The following is a 17,073-nucleotide window of genomic DNA, read 5'->3' on the forward strand; positions in this document are numbered from 1 at the left end:
TAAGTTAAAATAGTGGACACTGGTGCCCTCGGCTAAAGAAAATGGGTCTTCTCCATAAAAACCTCACAAAAGGCTATTTTTTGCTATTTTTCTGAGCTTTATATGGAGAAAGCACAATTTTTGAGCCAAGACTAAGCCTCACTGATTGAAAGGTAAAAAAAAACATTTGAACGACACATTTGAATAGGAAAACGTATTTGCTTCGTAATTCTGTTGATAAAAATTATCAACGCTGTCTAGGATCTAACAACACTTGGCATATTTTCAGCTTTGACACCGTTTTCTTTTTGTCAGAAACTATCAGACACTTATTACTCCCCACATCTTACAAATTAAACTGATCAGATTAACTATTCTTTTTATTACACTGAAAAAGTTCCAAATATCGCATAATTCAAAATAGTTATGATTTATTTTTTGGTTTAACACTAGCGTCAGCTTTAAGTCACCACACCTTTTCGTGTTAATTTTCAAATTTTTATAACATGGGAAATTGAATAGAATATTTACTAAATTTCGTGGTATGTGAGTCATTTTTTGAAAATCTGATAGTAATATAAAATGCATATAGTTTTTTCATTGCTGAAAACATAATTTAGGTAGGATGAAACTGAATACGTCAGTTTTTGCCTTTTTATGCTATTTCCTAATTCAATAATTGCTTCTGTAGATTATTACATTGTGAGCACTTAAAGGGCTCAAAACAACACTTTGTAACGACAAGTTATAAAACTTCATAATATGCAGAATAATCCTAGTTAACATATTTTGCAGGGGGAGAACCTTTATCTTCACTTCTTTCCTTGTTTGGTAAATTTTCAGCAGTTCAAATTATTGACTTACAAATAAAGTAAACATACTACTCAATGCCTTTTTTATGCTCTTTCCAAATATAACAATCATTTTTTTAGAAATGAATTTTACCCCCACCCCTAGCCTATATATACCAATTCAGGGTATATATTTGCACATTAGGGGGATGGGGGTAAAGCTTATTTTGTATGCAAATGAGAGTTAAGTTTATTACCCCCCCCCCCTAATGTGCAAATATATACCCTGAATTGGTATAGGCCTAAATAGAGGTGAGGGTAAAATTCATTTCCAACAAAAATGATTATTATATTTGTAAGAGCATAAAAAAAGGCATCAAGTAGTATGTTCACTTTATTTTTAAGTCAATAGTATGAACAATTTACCCCTTGTTTTTCTAGTTCAATCAACTGTAGTGAATCAAGGTGTGCATCCTGAACATCAGATCATTTGCCCCTCTTCTTTCTGGGTTGGGTTGACAATGTATCCCAATCTTTGAATATTTCTTCTTTTCTCAGGATAAATTCATATCCTTCTTCTTGGGATAATTTGCTTGCGGCTGAACAGGATATTGTCTTTTTATGTAAATTCACTAGTTGCAAAAATTACATTACTATTAAAATAAACAGCATAATTGTAAACACTGCTTATAAATATTTGAAATATGGATGAATATGTAAACATGTAGATTAGCTAATTAGGTAAAAAATGTGGTATAATTGTAGTAGGGTTTACCCAATTCAATAAGTCAGCATAAATTGATTACTATACATAATGTTTTAGGCTTAGATCCATTAACAGTTTGAAAGCATCAATGGACAAATCTCTTTTTTAAGATTCTATTAAGAGTTTTTATATTTGTCGGAGGGTTTGAATTCAGTCCTAGTTGAACTTTCAAATTTAAGAGATTCACTTGTTTTCTTTCAAGCATTATATATTTCAGTAACATGTGCTCAGGGGGTTCTTCTTTGGTATTACAGTACCTGCAAAATGGGCTACTGGCAACTTCTCCATTTGGCTGCTTAATTTTATATGAGAAAGAATGGTGGTTGAAGTTAGCTGTATTTGTACTCAGGCAATGAAACCGATTGCATCCTGGTTGGAAAGGGGGATAGATTTGATTGTTTTAATTTGGGTAGTGTTTTCAGTCGCAATCTAGTTATTATAGTTAGAGGTTTCACTGGTTCCATTTGGTTTTTTGCTCCTTGCTTTGCTATATTGTCTGCTTTTTCATTTCCTTCTATACCCAGGTGACTAGGTATATATTGAAATTTAATAACACAGCCTAATCTTCCAAGGCTGCTAATGTTTTTTTTTTAGTTTGATGTAAGTCTATGTCCAGTGTATCAAAGTTAGGGTTTGTTAGGATATTGAGAGCAGATTTGGAGTCAGAGAATACTACTATGTGTTTATTGCTCTGTTTCAGTTTAATTAGCGTCTCTGAGCCCAAATTGATTGCAGCTATTTCGGCTGTTAGTATGCTGGTCCCTGCCTGATGTTTTTCCATAATGCATAGGCTGTGCTCTCTTAGAAAGCACCCACTTCCACATCCATCTTCACTTAATGATCTATCAACATATAGTTGGTTATATCCATCATATTCCTTTTTTAGGAGCTGTCCAAAATGTTGGATTGCAGTTTGGGATTCAATTTGTTCCTTTTTTGGGGTAAGAATTCTAGTTTAACCACTGGTGTGATTGATATCCATGGTGGATTTTTTGCTATTTTAGTTTTAACATGCTCTTGTTTAATGGGGTATTGTGCCCTGGCCATAATTGCTGACATCAGTGGGTGATTTTTTGGCTCTAGTCGGCTAGCTCTGGCTTCTGGAAATAAGAAATGGTGAGGGGTTGTTTCCAATTTTGTCAGGTATCTTATGGTGAAAAGTTCTTTTAACCATACCTCTTTTTCTTTAGATGTTCTTTTAACATCTTTTTTCAATAGGTGGAAGTCGTCCTTCTTGTAGAAGTTTTTGAATCTTTGTTGTTTTCCTACATCCTGTGGCAAGGCAGATTGCTGTATTTTGCACACATTCTAATTTGTTGAAGAGCTGTTTTGAGCAAGTTCCATAGATAATCAGGCAATACTCAATTATTGGTTTAAGGTACTGTGTGTATAGTTTAAGGAGGGATATATCCATACTACCCCAGGTTGTACCCCAGAGTCTTTGAATAATTCTCATCTTTTTCATGCATGATTGTATGATATGGTCAATGTGAGGTTTGAAGGTAAGCCAGTTGTCCATAATTATTCCAAGGTATTTAGTTGCACTGGTAGTTAGGATTGTAGAATTTCCTAGGGTAACTGGTTGTAATTCTACTTTTTGTCTATTATGGAAATATATGATCACTGATTTGGGGACTAATATGGGTAGTTTCATGCTGGTAGAAAAGTCCTGAAGGTTATTAGAAATAATTTGGAGTTTATTTGCAACTTCAGCAAATGTTTTCCCTTTTGCCCATGCTCTAATGTCATCTGCAAAAATTCCATGTGGTGAGTCAATTTTTAATGCTGTCATATACAATATGAATAATAAGCAGCTGAGTACAGCTCCCTGTGGGAGTCCCTTTTCAATAGGTCTTGAGCATAATAGTTTCCTATTTGCTTTAACTTTAAAATTTCTATTATCTGGAAAGCTACCAATCAGTTTTCTGATTGGTTAGGGGAAGCCTAATGCATGGAGTCTTTCCCCTAGTATGTCTTTTTGTGTGTTATCATATGCTCCTTCTAAATCAATCTGTACAGAACCCAGTATTAATCCCTCATTCATAGTTTTCTGTGCATCTGTCACAAGTTTCAAAATGATGTCTATAGTTGAATGGTAAGCTCTGAATCCAGCTTTATATTTTGGGAGGATGTTATTTGTCTCTGTATACCACTGGACATGGTTGTACAGCATTGTCTCAAACAACTTACCAAGGGTTGGTAAACATACAATTGGTCTGTATGAATGTGGGTCATCTTTGGGTTTCCTTTGTTTGGCCACTGGTGTTATAATTGCTTGTTTCCATTGCTGGGGGAATACTCCTTGTGTGTAGCAGAGGTTAAACATATGTATAAGAGCTTCTTGGAAATTTCTTGGGGCATTTGATATCCAAGAGATATGGATTTCATCTTCACCTGGGCTTGCTTTTTGATTCATTTTATTAACTGCTTGCAGGAATTCATTTGTTTTAAAGGGCTGTGTTAGCTCATAAGCTGTATTTAATCTTTCACTGTACATTTGCTTATTTAACTCTTCTTTGTGGGAAAACTTCTGTTGGTAGATGCCAGCAAGTGCTTCAGCTTTTTTGCTATCATCTTCAAGTTTGATACCAGATACAAGTAGGGGATGCTTAATGTTATTCTTCTATTTTCCTGCTCCCATGATTCTGTCTAAAAATTGGTGTATTTTTTATTCAGGTGTGTATCTGTCAATTTTTTCCAAGTAGGAAGCCCATGTCAGGGCTTTGGCCTTTCTTGTGTCTCTTCTGAGTCCAGCGCAGACTTGTTTAAATTGGGTGTATGTTTTGGTGTTTGGAGTTTTTCTAAAATTCTTTTCTGCATCTCTTTTTGCAGTAAATGAGACTTGACACTGGTCATTCCACCATGGTTTTGATGTCTTCCTTGATGATTTGTTTATGTATTGTTTGTTGGTAATTCTAGGTATTGATGATATTGCAGCTTCTTTAAGATGAGTAGTTAGTCTTTTGGTATAGAATTCTGTGTCTTGGCATTCTTGAATTGGCATGTAATCAATATTTTGAGAATTTCTTTAAATTTAGTCCAGTTTGCCCTGTTATTGTTAAATTTTGGTGTGTGCTCTTCTTCTTCATAAACAGTTCTACCAATTTATACCAGTATGGCCTAATGGTCTGTTAGTAGGTGAGGGACTGAACTTATTTTTGAGTATTTAGATAGTTTATTTGGCATTAGTTGTAGGTCAATGGTAGAGAAAAGGTTAGTCTTGCAGTCATAATAGGTATTCATACCATGTGGTGTAACTATTGACATTTCTTGAAATTCATTTAATAGGTTTTCTAAAAATTGGCCTGCCTTGTTGGTTTTCTTTCCTCCCCAAGTAGGGCTATGAGCATTTCTGTAAGGTGCAATTTCTGTAAGGAATTCCTTAGCTTCTTGGTTACCATTGGGATTGTAAAAGGAGTATATTGTTAGTGTTTCTCTATCTTTAAGACTTATTTTTACTCCAACTACATCAACCTCATTAGGGTATTCCTTTGGTATTATGAAGTTGTGCTTAACATATTTCCTTGCAAGGATAGCCGCACCCTCCTTTGCTGCCTGAGGATCTTTCTTTCCTGTAGAGCTCATATCCTTCTACCCATAGTGTACTTTCTTGGTCAAGGTGGGTTTCCTGGAGACATATAACATGTGTATCTTTTACTTTAATATACATGAGCAGCTGGTCTAGCTTTTCTTTTGATAGTGAGCATGTGTTCCATTGGAGGATCTTTAGTTTTGTTTTGCTCTGGTTTTGTAATGGATGGTTGTGGATTTGGTCTTTATGCATTGGCCATATAGTGGTAAACTTGATGGTTATTTAGGATGGTGATTAGATCTAGCTCTGCAGTTTCTACTAAGCTTTTAGAGAAGTATTTTGTGGCTAGTTCTCTCATGATGACTGCCTTAAGTCCTTGGGGCATTTTAGCTTGGGAGAGGAAAGTACTTGCCATGGTGTAGGCTGTGAGGTTGGGGATTGCCTTGGCTGTGTTGATGGGCATTGATTCTGTGGCCTGGTTTGTGGCTGATGCTACTGGAGCTAATGGCTTGGGGTTTTGCTTGATACCTGGTAGGCTTGTGGGTCTTACTTGCCTATTGCTGTTGCTGGTGCTTGCTGGGGCTGGGAACAGGGAAGAGAATCTGGCAGGCATTGGAGATTTTTGTGGTGTGCTAGATGTTCTTGGTGTCCATGGGGTCTCAAGCATGCTGTATGTTGGGGAGAGGGTTGGGTTTGGAACTGTTTCTGAGGGGATAGCTGGCTTGTTGTATTTACTTACTTGTTGGGCAGCAAATGGGATTGGTATATTTTTTATTTCTGCCATTCTAATTATATTAAGATTCTCTCTGTACTTAGGACATAGTCTTCTATTATCAGAATGATGGGGGCTATTGCAATTTATGCATTTAGGTTGGGCTTTACAGTCATTGTTTTCATGTTCTTCTTGGCACACTATGCATTTGTTTATTGTGGTTTTGCAATGCTTGTAGGTATGGCCTAGTCTATGGCACTTTTTACACTGGATTGGTTTGTCCTTGTATGCTTTATGTGACTTTGGCTACCCAAATAGAAATATTTGTTGGGTGATCTGGGGTTGTCCATCCAATATGAAAAGTACAGTCCTACTTGTTTATTCTTGGTTTACCTAGGCGGTAGATAGCCTTAACTGGAATGTCTTCCCCATTGGCAGTCATTAAACCCTCTTTTAGTTCAGCTTCAGGGATTTCAGGTGGTATATTGTATACTACAATTTTTTCTTCTTTTTGTTGAGGTTTCCACTTTTCAGTTGTCACCTGGATGCTTCCAACAGTTGTTAGCTGCAGAGCTGTGTTGGCATGGTTAGCTTCTGGGAACAGGACTTCTAATGAGCCATCTCTAGCTATATTGATGCTGAAAGCTAAAATCCAATCTCAATCCAAAAATCCAAGATCAATTTTTAATTGATCCAATCAATTTAAAAGTCGCCGACAAGCGAGGGAAAAGCACTACAGCATAATTTATAAATCTGTTATTGTTTATCTGTATAGAGAGTTTGCTCTGGTCATCAAAGGTCAGGACCCTCTAGAGGGAGAAGGAGTGGAGGTGGATACTTCAAAATATCTTCCCAGGACATACTTTAGCCTGTAGTCAAGAGCTGATTTAATCGTGCTATATTTGGTTAGCGGGGGGTATTCACACACCCCCCTTGCCAGTAAGTCCCTTTTGATGCTATTTCGAATGAACTGCTAATCCCCAATCCTCCCAAAGCGGATTTATAATCGAGATTTATCATGGCTAATGTTACGCAAAAATCGTTCGACGAGTTCAGAAAAGTTTTGAGCGGAAAACTAGATTCTATTATTGGTACCCAGACAGAATTAAATAATAAGCTTGACGGAATTACTTCTGAGATCGCGTCGCTGAGAACGGAGGCTGCTGACCGAGATGTGAGGCTTAATAACTTTGAGAAAACTATCGACGAGTATGTCGACAAGTACCAGGCCCTGGAAAAACAGCTACTACTTATCGACGTGAAAGATCGCCGTCTGAACCTTATTGTGCATGGTTTACCGGCAGAAGAGCCTAACAAGAAAGTTCAAGATAGCGTCATTAAATTAGTTAGCGAAAAGCTGGGTGTAACTAGTGACATATCTATGACTAAGTGCTATCGGATTTCTTCACGGGCTGCAAACATCACAAATAGGCGCAGCAAGCAAAATAGCCGACGCAAGGAGTCCCCCGTATTTATTTCACTAAGCTCGGAGAGTGATGTCCTGTCGATCATGAACAATGTTAAAAAGCTAAAAGGTAGTGGGATTATAATCTCTACAGACCTGCCCCCTGCTCTCAACATGATTCGAAACTCCCTACTCTCGAAAGCACAAGAAATGAAAGAGTCGAAACTTATCGTTTCATCCAGAGTGCGTCATAAGGGTATTAACTTATGGCTAGAAGTGAAAAAAAGTGAGTCCTCTGACTGGGAAAAGATTAATGAGTTTGTTTGTAGTGTATACGCGGACCATTATTTGTTTTATTTGGTTAATGAAATACGTCCGCGATCGAGAGATAAAACAAGTTCATTTTGTTTGTGTGTGTCATGATTGGGAAAATGACCACTAGTCAGTGTTGGTTTTTTTCTTTTCGTTGTTTTTTTCTTTCTTATTGTGTTCAGTGCTCAATGCGACTTCGACTTGTTAAGTCTGCCATGCCAGATTATGCTTCATCGTCGCTATTCTTTTTTTATATTTTACATAGGCCTAGAAATCAGGTTCTGTTTTTTCTTAGTGTGTTTTTTTAAGTTGAAGATAACATATTTCACAAGACGTACCGTACTCTTCCACATCAAGGTTTGGTTGATGATTTATTGCCGCATCGCTACAGACTCCCACCAGACGGTTTGGTAAGTCAAAATGATTATGATTAATTCTACTGGTGATGGGGTATCGAGTGGGTTGAGAGATTTTGAGAGAGACCCATTAGATTTAATAAAAATTTCTGCTGATTGTGGTTTTTCGGATGATGATTATGATATTTCTATTAGTTCCCTCCCTATTAACAAATATTTACTCCCTAATGAGATTAACGGACATGTTTCTCCTGGTAGTGTGAGGGTGGCGAGTTTAAACTGTTGCGGGTTGATGAGTAGTTTGGACCATTTATCTTCGTTCCTTCCATGCTGCCGAGTTGATGTATTAGCTGTATGTGAGACTTTCTTAAATGAGTCAACTAGTCACCTAGCGAATATTAAAGGTTACAATTTTATTTCTAAGACTAGGAATGACAGATCGAGAGGAGGCCTTGGTTTTTTTATTCATAATGATATTACTTACAGGATTGTTTCGGATTTTGATTCTATGTATGAAGAAATGTTGTTTGAATTTTTGGTTGTTGAGCTTGATTTTGGTAATGAAAAAGTGTTGTGTTGTTTGTTTTACAGACCTCCTAGCTCTTCGGTGCAATTTCATAAGTAAGCTGGAAGCGTTTTCTTCGATCGCAATCGAGCGAGGTCGGAAGATTATGTACATTGGGGATTTTAATATTGATATAAGTAATGCTGGTCATGATCTATCATCTACACAATATTCGCCTTCGGCTGTTGATTTTCTGACACTTTGTCTTTCGCTGGGGCTTCTCCCAGCTTGTCGTATTCCAACTCGAGTTGTAAGCTCGACAGCAACGGTAATCGACAATATTTTTCTGAATATGGAATTTGATTCGTGTCATGCTATTATCGATGACACGTCAGACCACTTTATGCTTTTGATGGAGATAAAAACTGGGCGACAAACGGCGACTCCGATCAAAACAACTAGAAGGCTTGACGCTACATCTGTTCAGCGGTTGAATGAACTGCTGCTTAAAATTGACCCCTCTCCGTGCTTAGACTGCGAGGATGTAAATCAAGCTTCACAGTATTTTGTCAACGAATTTACCACAGCACTTAATGTGGCTTGTCCGATGTCTCCGACCCGTCTAAGACGTTACAACAGATCTAAAAAGCCTTGGGTTACACGAGGACTACTAAGGTCGATCCAATCAAAGAACAGGCTGTATAAAATATATCTATCGAATCCCGATGAAACAAATCAAGCCTTTTTTAAAGCTTACAGAAATTGCTTAACCAAGGCTCTCAGGTCTGCTAAACAGCTCTACTATTTGAAGGCATGCAATCGCGCGCATGGATCTCCTAAGAAGGTATGGACATTAATAAACGATTGTATCGGTAAAAAAAAGTTAAATTCTTTTCTGGACGAAATGATGCCCCCAGGTGGTGATACAGCTGTTAAAGGAAAACTTAACGTCGCCAACATGCTCAACACGCACTTCGCTAAAATAGGTGAAAAGACGTCGGAAGAGGCATCCCAAAAATCAACGCCAAATTCTGCTGATCTCAAAAGTTTTCTACCCTCTTCTACTGACCGATCCATATTCCTCACTCCAGTCTCGTCTGCTGAATTGATGCTTATACTTCATCAACTCAAAAATGGACACTCAGAAGGAATCGACGGATCTTCTACGAACTTGCTTAAATCGATTATGCCTAGTATAGTAAATTTTCTTGTGCACATAATTAATCTTTGTTTCAAGAATGGTATCTTCCCTTCATGTATGAAGTCCGCCCGTGTCATTGCACTACACAAAGGGGGAGATATAAATGATCCGTCCAACTATAGGCCCATATCTATTCTATCTGCTTTCGGAAAAATTATTGAACGTTGTTTGTACATGAGGATTGTAAATTTTCTTGACAAGAATAGTTTTTTCAGTAAGTCACAATTCGGGTTTCGAAAAGGACATTCTACTGAGCATGCTATTTTGGCAGTAACCCAGTTTATTCATGATGCCTTGGATAAGGGTGAAATTCCAGCTTCTATATTCGTGGATATACGGAAAGCGTTTGACACTATTTGTCACATGATTTTAAATGAAAAATTGTCTAATTGTGGTATACGTGGTCCGGCTAAATCGATAATATTGTCATATTTAAGCGATAGAGTCCAGTGTATTGATGGGGGCGATGTTATATCAACGTCTTCGAACCAGTCAAATAAAGTTGGAGTGCCCCAAGGTTCAATTCTCGGCCCTCTGTTGTTTCTAATTTATGTTAATGATATTAGTAATTCAGTTGAGGACCTAGGGCTGACCGTTCTCTTCGCAGATGACACAGCTTGTAGTGTCTCTGGAATCGATGAAGATTGTGTCAAACATAATTTAAGTCTAGTATTCGATAGACTAGTAGCAGGGTTTATGGCAAATAGGCTAGCTCTGAACACTTCAAAAACAAAGTTTATGGTATTTTCGCGTACGTCACGGGCACTTCCATGTCTGAAGTTGATTAAGTCATCTGTTTCAGGTATGGATATATCATTTGTTGAAATTATTCGTTACCTTGGTGTGCTGGTTTACTCAAATTTGAGTTGGAAGCCGCATATAAATGGTATAAGATTGAAGCTTGGAAGGAACGTGGGTATTATGCAACGTATGAAATTCATTTTGCCGCTCGAAGCTATGCGTTCTATTTATTTCGCTCTTGTTCATTCTTATCTAAATTACTGCCCACTTATTTACTTGAATACTTTCTGATCCCATTTAATTCCGCTTCAGAGGCAACAAAATAAGGCGCTTCGTATTTTAAAAAGTTATCTTCCTTCCCCAGCGTCTTTCCCCAGTAAGTCTTCTACAAAAAGTTTATATTGTTTATTGAATATTCTTCCTGTTGAACTTGCAGTTACTTTTAACTCGATTTTATTCAAGGTTAATCATAATCTCCTGTCACTGCCCAGTTATTTCTTTTCTTTTGATTTGTTCCCAGTTGCTCCGCCATCTTCTCATCTAGCTCGCAGCATATGCAAACTATGCCAGCCGTTGATAATTTCAGAGAGGTCCCGGTTTTCTCTACGAAATAGTGTGGTCGGCGCGTGGAACCAATATGAATCTATTTTTGATTTTGATGTGTCGATTGGAATTTTAAAAAATAAAATAAAATCATTCCTTTTGGACATTTATTAGTCAAATATTATTTTATTATTAATATATTCTCCTTATAATAATATTCTCTTCTTATTTTTTGATCTCTCTCGGATCTTGATATCCTTCTTCTTGTCCCATTGCTGGTTGAGAGTTGTTTATGTATAGTCGGGTGGGTGTCTGCCGTGATGTGGTGAGTAATTAACCTTACATTTATTGATTTATTTATATTTGTTTGTGAAGTCTACTATTTTGAATTAAAATCCGTATATTTCTTTATTGTTTTTCTTTTTTTATCAGTGCAAAACGAGCTTGTCTCACTGCCAGATATCTGTATATATTTAATGTCATTATGTAAGATTGAATAATAAATGAACCTGAACCTGAACCTGAACCTGAAATTGCATCTTAGGGCCTTGAAGAGCATTAATCTTATCTGCTGTATGTTCTTAGGTAAGAATAGTGTCTCCTGAGATTTTGGAATCAGTCTTATAACTGTTTCCAGCTTGGATGTATTTCTCTGTAGTTTGTTGGGTTGGGCTATGAATTAGGAATGGTTGGGTTGTTTGGTAATGGCCTCTATGGTTTGTAGCCTGTAGAGGACCATTAGATGGCTTCTTACTTTTTGATTTTCTCTGCAGAGTGATGAACTCAGTTTCTACTGTGCTGGTTTCTGGTCTTTCCTGAACTGTGATCATGGTGTTGATTTGGCTATCATCAGATGTTTCAGTTTCAATTTCCAATGCAGGATTGGGGAAATGATTTGGGGAGAGTATTGCATCTCCCCAAGACTGGCTCCCATCCAAGTGGGGGCCAGGTGGATCTGGTTTTGACATTCAGTCAAGGAAAATGGCAAAAATATTGATAACAGGTAAATCAATACAATAAATAGATCAGCTAAGCAACTTTACCAAAAAAAAAAGGATAATAATTGTAATCCTCCTCAAAATGGTAGTAAAAAGGATAATTTTTGTATTATTTATTTTCAGCCGTTTTCTTCCAAAACGCTTTTCTTCCGAAGACTTTTAAACATGGTAAGATATATTATGAATCAGAGAAAAAAAGGCTTTCAAATGAGCAACTGGTCAAGCAGATATGGTCTAGTCCCTAAAAAAAATATATGACCCCTGAAAATTAGCTCTGTTCAGAGCTAATTCACTTTCTGCTCCAAATTGTGGCGAGTGACAGCTCATTTGAAATATTTCATCTTTCTGATTATAGCACTCTACGTTTTGAGATGAATAGGAACCTTGTTCCAATTCTTTGGTCTTAAAGATAACCAGGAATTCTATGGAATTTTTTCTTTGGAATTTTATGACAAGGGTAATAAAAAACTGGTTTTGGTAAATAAGAAAGTCACAAAGAGCTGTAACAACGGGACATGTATTGAATTTTATGATAAATCCAAGGGCTATTGTTTTTCACTTGATAAAAAAATGTATAGGGCATAATAAGTCAAAGCAGGGCCAACACCTGCTTTTTTGAAATACAAGCCTTTTTAATTTGTCAGAAAAAACTTTATTTGGGAAGTAAATTCAACTCAAGACTTTTAAATGCATTAAGACATATATATTATGAATTAGAAAAAACTTATAAAAGAAAAAAAAACTTACTGTATCCCAATCAATTTAATTTAGATATTTGGTTATCTTACAAGTTGGGAGCTCTGGGTGCTATGGTTTTGGGGTGCTAAAGTAAATGTTTTTGGTTCTTGGGTGCTTTTGGAGCTGGGCACTAAAGTATTGTTGGTAGTTATATTTACATTCAGGATATAATTCTGGGTATATATTTGCACATTAGGGGGGGGCAAAGGTGGAGCCAGTTTTCCCAAATCAAGTTAAAATAACAGTGAAAACTGAAAAATGAGCAATATAGTACCATAAAGGCAAAGGTTTACTAAAGAAAACTAATCTGTTTCTGTGGATGCTTGAATTATACAGGCTTATCTTAATCTTGATAAGATTTTTGAAGAAAATAATTTTCTTCATTTTCTTCATTCTCTTCACGATTTTCTTCATTAATTGGGGGGGCAAAGGTGGAGCCAGTTTTCCCAAATCAAGTTAAAATGACAGTGAAAACTGAAAAATGAGCAATATAGTACCATAAAGGCAAAGGTATACTAAAGAAAACTGACCTGTTTCTGTGGATGCTTCAATTATACAGGCTTATCTTAATCTTGATAAGATTTTTGAAGAAAATAATTTCTGTTGGGGGGTATCCTGGGGTCTTGGGGGAGGGGGCAGTAGCCCCCTGCCCCATAGAAAATTAGGCCCCTGCTGTTTTCATAGGCAGCACTATTGCACTGCCTATGAAAAAAAAAAACTGAAAAGGTTTAAAATACTATTTTCTATTTCCATGAAAAAGAATCTGTCAAAAAACAATAAACAGAAATAATTTAGGAAGCTTTTCACAAAATAAGCTTTTCAAAGAAAATTAAGGAGCTCCATTAAACCAAAAATGAGCAGAATTAAAGTCAAATAGTCTTCCAAAAGTAAAACTGCCACAAATCACCATTAATAAATAAAGCTAACCCAAAACAAACAGAAATTACAATAAATAACTGAGTAAAACTCAAACTGAGCAGAATAACATGAATAGGGTTGACACCAGGGGTGTAATTTGCTATGAGGCAGGGGGGGCTGCTCCCTCCATACCCTATTTTACCCCCCCCCCCGACCTCAGTTTGCCCTCCAGCTGAAATTTAGTCTCTGTAAAAAAATATTGTCAAAATTAAAATAAGTCTGCATAATTCAAGTATTTAGAGAAACAGGTCATTTTTTTTTTTTTTTTTAAATCTTTACCTTTATGGTAGGCCTAATATGTGACTTATTTTTCAGTATTTGCTGTCATTTTCACTTGTTTTGGGAAAATTGACTCCAACTTAGCCCCCCTCCGAGGATTTTGATGAAATTGCACCACCTGTTGACACCCCTTATGCCTGCTGAAGACCAGAACATAATTTACACTTTACTGATATAAAAACATGAATGTGGATTGGCAGTTTAATATATGTTTACTGATATTTATTCCTTAAACTCTTGATAATTTTTGATTTATTAAGGTTAAAAATTGAAAACATTTAATATGTATTTTGTTTTCTATAAAGTACATATTATGTTTTGGTCTTCAGAAAGTGTTGGGGGGTGTCAGCCCTACTCATGTTAATTTTTGCTCATTTTGAGCTTGACTCAGTTATTTGACATAGTTTCTGTTTGTTTCGAGTTTTATTTATTTATTGATGATGATTTGTGGTAGTTTTACCCTTGGAAAATTATTTGACGTTATCTCGGCTCATTTTTGGTTTTATCGAGCTCTTTGCTTTTCTTTGAAAAACTTATTTTTGGAAAAGTTTTTAAAATTAATTATTAATAGAGACAATAGAAATGTTGGATGTACTGAAGACATCAAATTCAAAATGGCCAAGACGTTGGGCATCTTTTGTAGTTGAAAAAGTTCAGAAGACAAGTCTTCAACCTCATATTATGATATTAGGAGCCACTGTAATGACAGTGGTTAAGTTTGGCTATGAAATTTGGGTGCTTTGAAAGGTTGAAACAGATATGCTAGATGTTTTCCAGAGGAATTGCCTAAGGATAATTCAAGTAGTTGTTTAACTGACTGTATATCCAGAAAGAAGCTGTGCGAAAAAATGGTTTTTTCCCACTTTCTAGGGCTACAATGAAAAAAGGATAAAGTTTTTTATGTCATTTTTCTTTTTGGATGAAGGATAGTAGGTTCCCGAAAATTGTGCGATTTCAACAAGTTGTAACATATCCATGATGTATGTCAATGTATTTTGTATTTGAACTTTTATTGTATAATCTTAGCATCAGATTTGTTATCAACAAGTTCAGAAACATTTAACCATTTAGGACCATTCCTTAAGTAATTTGTGAATGGTCATGTGTTAAAAAAGGGTGCAATGTGTCTATATATGGAAGGGAGTAGGAGTAGGGGGCAGAGGGGACACTGAACAAAGGGCCCCAATTTAGGACCTCTGATTATACTACTGACATTACTAATAGCTCAGTATAACCTCAGGCCAACACCTGTGCATGCTCCTTCTCCCCCTAGTCTATTCAAAGCTTCACTATTTACCCACTCCCAAAAAGTTTTAATTTCATTTAATCCTTCCTTACAACCTCCTCCCATCCCATTTGGGAATGACCTGCTTTTTGTTTGGCCCCAGATTGATGGCTAAAAGAACAATCTTTGGTGGTCAGTCATCCTTCATCTGCAAAACAGTTCCTAGCTATTTCACCTATTTTCTTACTATAGCCCTAGAAATTCAAATAGAACTAAATTTTTCACACAGCTGGATGTTTGATATAAAGTCACTCAAACGGCTACCCAATAAGTATTTGTATACAATCCCTTTAACGAATCCTCCTCAGTCTTCCAAAACACCCACGTTTAAGAAATCTTACTTTTCCACTGTTGTTACTGTAGCATCCAATAGTCTGACCTTTGTTTGCAGATTTATATTCCTGTTCTTCCAAAAAAATTTCAATTGTGAACAATTCTACATTTTACATCTTCACTGGATCCACCATCTTTACTAATAGCCTAATACTACCCAGGTTTGTGAAGCTATTCAGTTGACCATCTTCATGTTACCCAAAATCCATCTCCACTTTCAATTATTCTTAGTCTAAGTGACTCAGTCTTCTTAACATTAATTGTCAAACCTATTCTTGCACATTGAACTCTTAAACCTCCAAATATTGATTGATTTTGCCAACATTGGAATCTAGGACAATAGAATCATCTGTATAATCCAAGACTAGGTGAGTGTTGCATTTCCATTTGACTCCTTGCTATTTCATAGCCTTTGCCGGGTTCCTTCAGACAAAGTTGATCAAAATGATTCATATAAATGGGGATAGAACACAAACCTACCTAACTACTAACTCAATACCAATCCAGCCACTAAACTCTACTCCTACATTAAGTGAGGCAACATTATTCTTGTACATAGCACTAATCACTTAAGGTATTTATCTAGTATGCCATACAAGGATCAAATCTTTTGTAGAGCTGACACGTGGACTGAATCAGACGCCTGTTCATAATCTATAAAACACAGGACTAGAGAAATCTAATGATTTGGGCCCTTCTCAATTTTTCATCTAAGAATGGAAATTTTGTCACCACATCCTCCCTCCTTCCAAAAAAACTGGCTGTTTCTCTCTTTGAAATTATCTACAGTATCTCTTAGTCTAAAAAGCATCTTCATACTAAGTAATATAATTACCATGCTCACTGATATCACCTTTCTTATAAAGAGTGCTAATTAAAGTTTTTCTAAAATTGCTTGGTACTTCTCTTTTTTCAAAACTCATATTTATAATCCTCAGTAATTTGCCTCCAACTTTACAACTGCCATACTTCAAAAATTCATTGATCACACTATCTGCATCTGAGACCTTGTTATCTTTTAATTTGTTTTAGTAGCCTACTATCTCTATCCTTCTTTGAAAAATATATCTTACTTCACTTCCAAATTGTCACAAACCTTCTCATTCTTTTCCCTGTCGTTTCCTATAAGTTTATCACAATACTTTTTTTTCTCTCTTTGACACTTTTTTTTATCACTAGTTTTTTTGATGCTTCTATCTTTAACTAAGACAAATCTAAAATGACTACATCCTCTAAATTCCTTAACATGCATTCATACTTTACTACCTTCTCTACTGCCTTTGCTTTGTTCTTACTTCTTTTGCAAACACCTCTTTTATACAAAGCTTAAAGTGTTTTTGCCAATATTCCTGACTGCATTTCTAACTTTTCCCCTAAGACACCATCTGCTACTTGGAAAACTATTTTCATAAAATCATTCTGTTCATTACCTTAAATTACCCTGAATCGTATTGTCCAATGAATAAGGAATTATCCTGTAGGTGCTGGTTAGTGCAGATGTTGAGCCAACGTATTGGCTGCATCCCATTCTTGAAGCCATGGCTTGGATTACCAATCTTTGTCTGCAGCTTGCTTGAATGCCTCCGCACTAGAGACTGAAACTTCTCCTTCGCTAAGGGAGTTCCAGAGCCCTACGAATCTATTTGGGAAGAAGTTGTTATGTACTCTGGTGTTGGCTT

At 36.3% G+C, this 17,073-nt stretch overlaps 1 protein-coding gene across 2 annotated transcripts in view; it reads left to right on the forward strand.

Annotated features, from left to right (window-relative positions):
* Positions 1-480: 480 nt before the first annotated feature.
* Positions 481-17,073, forward strand: part of LOC148952029 (HEAT repeat-containing protein 5B) — a 29,300-nt gene continuing 12,707 nt past the window's right edge. Inside the window, exon 1 of one of the 2 annotated variants that reach the window (XM_089089486.1) lies at positions 481-521. The gene's annotated coding sequence lies outside the window, so the exon portion shown is untranslated. Of the gene's footprint in view, positions 526-17,073 lie in introns of both variants that reach the window. The other variant, XM_089089487.1, reaches the window with a different exon arrangement.

The sequence above is a fragment of the Artemia sp. Qi Xiang Cuo genome, chromosome 5 (assembly GCF_049724085.1).
Source record: "Artemia sp. Qi Xiang Cuo chromosome 5, ASM4972408v1, whole genome shotgun sequence".
In the NCBI taxonomy this organism is placed as follows: Eukaryota; Metazoa; Arthropoda; class Branchiopoda; order Anostraca; family Artemiidae; genus Artemia; species Artemia sp. Qi Xiang Cuo.